The 9,168-nt window shown below is 46.9% G+C and overlaps 1 protein-coding gene across 4 annotated transcripts in view; it reads left to right on the top strand.

Annotated features, from left to right (window-relative positions):
* ASAP1 (ArfGAP with SH3 domain, ankyrin repeat and PH domain 1) overlaps positions 1-9,168 on the top strand; it is a 311,003-nt gene that overhangs the window by 82,202 nt on the left and 219,633 nt on the right. The window lies entirely within an intron of this gene.

Below are 9,168 nucleotides of genomic sequence, written 5' to 3'. Positions count from 1 at the left end.
TGTTAAAGTATAGACGACTATGGAGATTTAAAAGAAAAAGTGAGAAATGTGAAATTAAAGGCAAAATAGGATTAAATCTCAAGGTATGTAATGTACCAGATGATGGTAGGGCCTGGAATATTCAGTAGGGTATCCTGGCAAAAGGTGAGGAAATGTTGGTCTTTGTTATCTTTTGACCCTTCTTAATGAATAGCCATGTTGGCGACCACTCACCTGTCCGTTTCACTGTTTGCCATTAGTTGTTCATTGGCCTGTAATAGTTGGGATAAGGTTGATCTGCATATTACACAGGGGGAAAAAAGAGACTTCCATATGATCATTTATTTCTCTCTCACCTAAAAAGAGTTTGGACATAGGCCTGGAATCAGGGGTTTAGGCTTCTTTTTCAACCCCACCTTCCTCAGCACATGGATTTTGTCCACAAGGTCACGTCTTAGCTCAAGATAGATGCTTGGAGCTCCGGCTGTCACTTCTGAGATGTAGATACTAAGAAAGACAAAATTGAGCCCTCAAATGAATCCATCCTCTTCCATAACCCACACAACCTTACAACATACTGGCTAACCTGGCTGCAAGAAAGATTGGGAAATGGATTCTTTTATGCCCAGTGGCAAAATATCCTGCTAAAAACTGGGACCCTGATACTCTGGAGAAAAGGAGAATGTGTGTTGGGGCAGACAGGCAGCAGTGTCTGTCTCAAGGCTTCATCAGAAGGGCCTTGAGGTGGAGAGGAGACAAAGGTCAGTGCAGTAGAGAACTGGAGGAAGTCAGGGTTGAATGTTCCCCACGTGGACAGTGACATTGCCAAGAATGATGTTGGGATGCAGTCAGATGGCCGAGTCATTGAAAGATTAGTGACCTGGAGCCCAGGAGGAAGAGGTGGTTGCATGAACCTCAGAGGAGGAGACTGTTGAAAACCATTCTGGTAGGCCAGCTGTTGGCAAGAGGCATGTCTCTCTGTCCCGCCGGACTTGGGAAGTGGGAGCCCTGCTGCTGGACGCGTTTCCTTGTGGACTTCATGGGAACATGGGACTGGGGAGCACAGGGTGACCTGTCAATGAGCTTGACTTCACCTAGAGTGGCCTCTCCTCTTAGAGAAAGGAGAGGAAGAGCCTCTTGCTTGGGCTCTGCTCACCTTGTAGGATTCATCTTCCCACTTGTATGCAGCTGTCTCCATTATGAACATGATTTGTGGGCAGTTTGGTTTTGAGACTTGCCGCCCTGCCTTAAACCCCAGTTCCTGGCTCTTACCTCATGCGACCCCAGTTTGCATGATCTCAACTCAGATCCCGGACAAGGCATGATAATTATTTTACATGATCTGTCTTGCTTATATGCAAAGGGAGTAGCCATCTTGTGGATTATTCACAGGCATTTTTTGGTTTTATTGCTGCTTTTTTAAAATCCTGGAATGACCTCCTTGGGCCTCTAGCATGATTAGGGGCTGCTCAGCACTCCCCTATAAAACTCTCTACCTGTCCAGCTGAGATATAATATTCTTTCCATTTGTGTTGTGCTTTATGGTTTATAGACATTCTTCACACATTTGCTCCTCTGATCCTCATAAAGAAACTGCGTTGGAGGTAGACGTAACTTATTACCTGTTTCCAGTCAGAAGCCTAGTCTCAGAGGTCACCCAGCCAGCTTGTGGAAGACCTGGGTTTGAACCCAGGTGGTCTGTCTCTCGTTCTCAAGTGTACAAGTTCAGAGTAAGCAAGAGGATGTTAGTTCTTGGCCTGAACAGAATCTACTTAGTTGATCTGCTGTGGCTGAAACATTTGTCTGCATATCTGACCACATCTAAACCAGCCTTTGATTGTTCACGTTTGGTATCATCTGTGGCCCAGCTCCCTTTGGTTGGCAATGTGCAGAGCACATTTCCAGTGTTGAGACTGTTTTGCTCTATGCAATTCCATTCTGATTGGATCGGTTTGCGCAGGTCCCAGCCTCACCGATGTCACAGCAAGCGTGGTATGCTGTAGCTCAGAGAGCTGGCCCGGCACTGGTTCTGTGCAGGCCTGTGTGTGTGTGGTTCGTCGCATGGGTATTAGCTCTGTTACCCTGGGCATACCGCTTAATATTTGCAGCCCTCCGCCTTGCCATTGCACAATTAGGGTAGAAACAGGTAGTTGCCAGGCCATTGTTCACCCCTGCCAACCTCAGTTCTCTCATCTGTAAACTGGGGATCATGATTGCCACTGCAGAGTATTGCAAAGATTAATTAAATTAGAGCTCAGCACCAGGCCTGGCAATATAGCTGGAGCTTCGCAAATGTTCCATCTCCTTGCCCTTTGTCTTCCACTTTATCTTTTGAAAGTGTTTGGAGAGCCTCCTAAAAAGTGACACGGAGGGGCACCTGGGAGGCTCAGTCGGTGAAGCATCTGACTTCGGCTCAGTCATGAGCCGTGTCATGATTGCACAGTCCGTGAGTTCGAGCTCCGTGTCGGGCTCTGTGCTGACAGCTCGGAGCCTGAAGCCTGCTTCAGATTCTGTGTCTCCCTCTCTGTATTCCTCCCCCGCTTCCACTCGGTGTGTGTATGTGTGTGTCTCTCTCTCTTTCTCTCTCTCTCTCCTCTCAAAAATAAACGTTAAAAAAAATTTTTTTAAGGGACATGCAGGTTAAAAAAATCAAGTCAAGGTTGTCACAATGTGAACGCCTTGCACACTCAGTACAGCGAGTGCGTGGAGTTTGAGTGTGGGGAGCAGACTTACCTGTTTGACCCGGAGACATCGCTTTGCAAATGACTCTTTTCTGAACACCGGCCTTTTCTGACCAATTTGAGGCGCCATTGAGGGTGACTCACTCTAACCCTTCATTGATGATGCTCATTTATAGGCAGTACTTTTATTTCCAAATGGACTTCCTGTCCCACTGCCTTAGGGGTTGGTGGGCTGCCTGCCAACCGAGGTGTGGACCGCAGAAAGCGAGTGCGAGGGAAGCCAGCAGTCCGCGGGGCTGTGCTGAAGCGGGTGCGGCGAAGAGTGGCGGTAAGTGCAGAGGGAGCCGTCGTCCCTTTGGCGGATCCCTGCCCCCTGCCCTCTACGGGGACTATTAAATGTCCAGAGCTGATAGCGTTGAGTCTCGAGCTGTTTATTTTACTCAGAAAGTAGACGGTGTTTAAGGTAAAGATTCATAAGCTTTGGATATTCTGGGGCCGATGGTTTTAGGCAGTGATGTTAATTTTTTTTTTTTTCTTTAACTGAAACCTCTGGTCTTCTGTGAGGACCTATGTGTTCTGCCACCTCACAGAGGTTCCCGTTTTCAAATGGCAGCCCCATCAGTTGGGCAATATAACTGTAACTTGAGAAGACCACAGGCCACGGCTACTCTGCAGATAACCTGCAGTAAATTGCCATGAAGGTGTTACTTTGAAACCGGGTTCTTCTCCAGGCCGGTGGGGCAGAGGAAAATAGCAATTTCCTTTCTAAGGCAAGGGGATTTGGAAGGAGGGTTAAATGTATATGTGATCTCATTGAGAGCAGGGCAGCAAAGGTGAAGAAAGGCAGAGGACCTTTTAACATTGTTCATTTTAAGGTTACTTCATTTCATTTTTGTTGAAGGTGGCAATGGATGGGTGTGAACGCGGGATTTTATTATGGGGACCCACCAGATTTACTTAGAATTGATCTGGAGGCTGCCGCCACTGTCAGCTTGACACCTGTGTGGTACTCAGCCCTGCCCCCCACCTCAGTTTGCTTCTTTGTAAGTTGGTGATTCTCATTCCAGGTCCATCCAATTTTAACTTGAAAGAAAGGCCTTTTTCAAATAGATGGAATATGCCAGTGCTTCCCAAATGTTGGTGTGCATCAGAATCACCTGCAAGTCCCATTAGAACACTCTGCGGGCCCCCACCCCCAGAGCTTCTGAGTCAGGAGGTCTGGGATAGGGCCTGAGAACTAGCATTTCCAACAAGCACCCGGGTGATGCTCACATTGCTGGTCCAGGCACCACTCTGAGGGCCACAGAAGTAAGCAAAGCAGAAATTCAAGAGCTTATTCCACTTGGGAAGCAGTTACTGTATTAGGCTCACCAGACTATTTAGGAGGGTTGACTCTTAAAGCCTAGAAACTGCAAAGAGCTGAATGTTTAAAAATGTTTTTATTTATTTTGAGAGAAAGTGCGCATGCAAACCAGGGAGGGACGGAGAGAGGGAATCCCTAGCAAGCTCCGTGCTGTCTGCGCAGAGCCCGGCGTGGGTCTTGTGCTCACAAACCGGGAGATTATGACCTGAACTGAATTCAAGAGTCAGGCACACAACCAACTGGGCTACCCAGGAGCCCCAGAGCTAAATGTTCAAAAATATAAAATGGAGGAAGGAAAGGAGAGGGGAAAGGAAAAGGAAGAAAGAAAATGAATTCTGTGGGAGAGGCCACATTTCTCTTATCTGTATCCTCATTTTGCGGATTTGTCCATATGTTTTTATAATGGCCTAGGAGTTTCTTGGTTTTTACTCCCTTTATGGTTTTGGCAGAACTCGTATATCTGCACCTATGACTATAATTTTTTCAGAACAACTTTTTATTCTGGAAAACGTCCAAATATAGGAAAGACAGAGGGGATGATGAGCCCCCCTGTATTCGGCACCCAACTTCAGCAGTAACCAATTATTTATGGCCACTCTTGTTTCATTGCTGTCCCACCAGTTTAGTTTCCTGGGTGGGATATTCCCCACCGGATTATTCTGCAGGTCCCAGGCACACCATTTCACTGATGGTGTAGTTCAGGTTGTATCTCTAAAAGATAAGGGCTCTTTTAATAAAAAAATAAAAAAAAAAATCGTGGGGCAACTGGGTGGCTCAGTCGGTTAAGCGCCCAATTCTTGATTTCAGCTAGGGTCATGATCTCTCGGTTGGTGAGATTGAGCCCTGCCTCTGGTTCTGGGTTCTGTGCTGACAGTACAGAGCCTGCTTGGGATTCTCCACCCCCCTTCCTCTTTCTCTTCTCTCTCCTCTCTCTCTCCTCTCTCTCCTCCTCTCTCCCTCTCTCTCCCTCTCTCTCCCTCTCCCCCCTCTCCCTCTCCCCCCTCTCCCTCTCCCCCCTCTCCCTCTCTCTCTCCCCCTCTCCCACTCATGCCCCTCTCAAAGTAAATAAAAAAATCTTTAAAAACCCACAATATTATTTTCACACTTAAAAACTTAATTCCCTAATACCATTAAATATTCCGTGTTTATATTTCTTCATTGGTCTCGAATGTTGGTTTGTTCAGGTCTGCATTCAAATAAGAGTCCTACAGTCTGTTTAGATTGTTGTGTCCTTTGCCCACCCCCACCCCCACCTTTTTTCCCTTAATTTATTTGCTAAAGCAGCTATTCATTTGTCTCATACAGTTTCCCAATATTCTTTGCTGGGATTTTTGCTGATTGCATCCCTGTGGTGTTTAATGGGTTCCACTGCTCCTAGAATGTCCTGAAAACAGAGTAGGAGGTCTGATTTGGAATCAGCTTCAAGTTTGTCTTTGTTGGGAGGGGGGGAGGGGTGGGGCGAAAGTGTTGCCTTCCTGAGGACCTGATGTTGTTTACTTGCATCTAGAGGCCAAAGTGCCTGGTGTGTTCCTTCTCATTCCCTCCCTTCCTCTCTCAGATGCTATAACTGACCTGTCATTTCAGGTGTGAGAGAGGCCAGGTTTTTTAATCTAATGTGTCTTTTGGGTTAGCAACTTTCAGGAGGAACAAAATACAGGGAAGTGTGAGAGACATCATCTGATCATTTAACTTTAGGTGAGTGCTGTTCCGATATGCTGTTTTCTTACCCCACGGTGTTAGTTTTACTGTCTGTAATCTTCTGTTTAATTGACAAAGACTTTATTCTTACTTTGGATTCATACTGGCATTCCACACCTGTGATAGCTACTTGCTTGGAGTGACTCCCAGTTTGTTTCGGGTACACTGGTCCAGAACTGCAGACTAGTTAATGCCGTGACACGTATGCCCAGGATAGTGCTTTTGGGTAGACAAGGGATGTAGCAGGAATCTGGAATGTACAGATTGAGTTGCTGGCTAAGGATACATGCACATGGGCACAGTTTAGGCAGTATCATTCGATTGTGTGGCTGTCCGGGACCAACCAAGTTCATATCTTTATGTTTATGAAATAAAGGTAAAAACAGACCAGTTCAACCTACACCAAAGTCAAAAAGAGCAAGGCATATTTCACTGTAGAATTTGAGTTAGACATTGATGTACAGACGTCACATTGTACTAGAGTGAATACCATTGCTTTCCGAATATAATAAAGTATTGTTATTTCAAAGAAGGAGCTTCAGTGATCACTTAATCAAGTCCCTGAGGCCCTGAGAGAAGGGACTTCCTCAAGATCTGTCGTTGAATTAAGGTGCCACACTATACAGTGGCAAAACTGGATTGGCCAAGGTGTCCCCAGTCATTACCACCTGTGAATTCTTGCCAAGGAAAAGAAGCAGTTTCTTTTTCCACAAGGACTGAAAAGGTCCTGGTACCTACTCAGAGTCACGGAGGTCTAGCAGCAGAGGCCAGTGTCCTTAAGTCATGTGAACTTGACCCATGCCATTTGAAGGGTAATGCATTTTGGCAAGTGGTGTTAGCATCCCAGAACATTTGAAGACAGAATAACAACCCTTTATAGCCCCCAGAAGCATAGAAAGAGAAGTTTGTCCACTTTGCTGGGCCTGTCTCTTCATATGCAAACTTAGGGGATTGGGCCAGTTGTTCACGCTTTTGTGTCCTGGCCCAGCTCAGTGACCTACAATACCCTGTTTAACCTCTCTGGAGTAGTTTTCTCATGCACAGAGTTAGGAGACTGGACTGACTTTTTCCTCTGCCTACATTCTGGAACTCTTGTTTAATTCTTGCACTCATGTGAGCACACACACACGTGCATACACAACCAAGAAAGAAGGTAAAAGTGTCTGGGAAGCTGAGTGTTTGTAAGCTCATGCTTCCCCTTGTTAATTCTCGATCTTTGGCTTCAGGGTTCCTTGTAAGTAACTGATACCCAGTTTAGAGGTAAAAAATCAAAACTGCAAAAATGGCTGTGAGCTAGAACATTTGTTTTTGTTGTGATTTTTCAGTATCAGTGTGAGAAAATTAATCTCACAAACCATGAGAAAGGGAAGAAACATTTGCCGGAACTGGAGGAGGCCCAGTAAGTCCATTCTCCCCTGCGTACGTTTGGGGCTACGTCATAAAATGAGGCTAATGGAAGCCAGGTTGGCCCACCTTCGTTCCTGGTGCAGCCCATGCTGGTCGGCCTGGCTTCTGTCTGTGGGCCGGTGGGTGGGTGTCCTGGTGCTGAGCTGCAGGAATGGAAGACTCACTGGCTGGGCAGAAAGGGACCGGCTCACCCCCAAGAGGGAGGTGCAAGGGAGTGACTGAGCCCTGTGGTGCTCAGCGTCTCCTCTCTCCTTGCCGGTTACTTTGTCTCCCGCGGGGTCAAGTGAGTGTGGGAGCGGGAGAAAGGCAGGGCGTTACACCAGAGGGTACTCTTGCAAGGAAGGAGACATCTGCCCGGAGTGGGAATGAAGGTGGCCCTTATACTTCTTCTAGGGATCCACCTCGGTCACCTGGTTTCCATCCTGTTTGCAGATCTGTATTTTCCTAAGCGTGGTAATTTTAAGCCCCTAGGGAGCAAGGTGTTCATGAGGCTGCCTGAGCTAGAGTAATGTCTACCTTTTCTTTCTTTTTTTTTTTTTTTTAAACATTCATTTATTTTTGAGAGACAGAGAGACAGAGCACAAGGGGGGCGGGGGCGGGGGCAGAGAGAAGGAGACACAGAATCCGCAGCAGGCTCCAGGCTCCGAGCTGTCAGCCCAGAGCCCGATGCAGGGCCTGAAACCCACAAACCGCGAGATCATGACCTGAGCTGAAGTCGGACGCCCAACCGACTGAGCCACCCAGGCGCCCCAAGTAACGCCTACCTTTTATTGGGCACTTTCTTTGTACTCGCCACTGTGCTGAGCGCTTTGGACTTGTTTTCATCTAATCATCACTCCACAACAAGTGAATAGGTGCCACTGTTAACTCCACTTTGTAGATGAGGAAACTAAGGCTTAGCAAGGCTAAGCCGATGCCTGAGGTTTATATAACTGGTGCAGATTAAGAAAGTCATGGGGCTTCTGGGTGGCCCAGCCAGTTAAGTGTCCGACTCTTGATCTCACCTCAGGTCATGATCTTGCAGTTCATGGGATTGAGCCCTCCATTGGGCTCTGTGCTGGTGACACGGAACCTGCTTGGGAGTCTCTGTGTCTCTCTCTGCCCCTTGCTCACTCTCTTGCATGCTCTCTCTCTCTCAAAAATAAGTAAACATTAAAAGAAAATCACTGGAAAAAAACCCTTTGGATACTACTCCTGAAATCATTATTGCACAATACGCTAACTTGGATGTAAATTAAAAAATAAATAAAAATTAAAAAAAAAAAAAGAGAGAGAGACAGACATGTCATTTTCTTCCATTCTAACTCTGTATGACATGCTTGTGTTGTGTTCTCTAATTCTGATACCGAGTAGCCCCAGGAAGGTGGCTGGAATGGCGTAGGGCTTAGGGAAAAACTTGAGCACCGTGGCTAAGAAGAAACAGTCGGAAGAGAAGAGTCAGAAGAGCAGGTCTGAGGTGATCAGTAGTGTCATCCTGGTAGGTGAGGAACCCGTGCCCTCTGGGTAGGCCATGACGTACAGATAGATACAGGCACAGACTTACACTTGATACTCACCGCCACTTACTGGTGGCATTGCCAGGTGCCAGCACCCGTGCCGGGTGTTTTATAGGTACTGGTCTCTTGGAAACGTGAATGCAGCGGTATCTTTTAAAGGGACTGGCGAGTGTTTTACAGTGTCCCTTTTGTCTGCCCTTAAACCTCTATCCATGTATACACGGGACCTCCTAGACCGAAACACCGCCTCACGATCCACCTAAGACGACTTGTATCCTTAGGGCTGGAAAGGACCCACACAGAGGATGTTCAGGTTCGAAGTCAGGGCCTCTGGGAGCTGGTGCAGCTTGTAGTGTTGCTTTTTTTTAGCATTTATTTTTGAGAGAGCATGAGCAGAAGGGGGCAGAGAAAGGATGACACAGACTCCGAAGCAGTCTCCAGGCTCTGAGCTATTCGCACAGACCCCAACGCGGAGCTCAAACTCACGAACTGTGAGGTCATGACTTCGTGGAGAAGTCTTACACTTAAGTGACTGAGCCACCGA

Source organism: Panthera leo, chromosome F2 (genome assembly GCF_018350215.1).
Source record: "Panthera leo isolate Ple1 chromosome F2, P.leo_Ple1_pat1.1, whole genome shotgun sequence".
NCBI classification, from domain to species: Eukaryota; Metazoa; Chordata; class Mammalia; order Carnivora; family Felidae; genus Panthera; species Panthera leo.
Note: the sequence above shows the minus strand (reverse complement) of the source record. Positions and strands in the feature narration are given on the sequence as shown.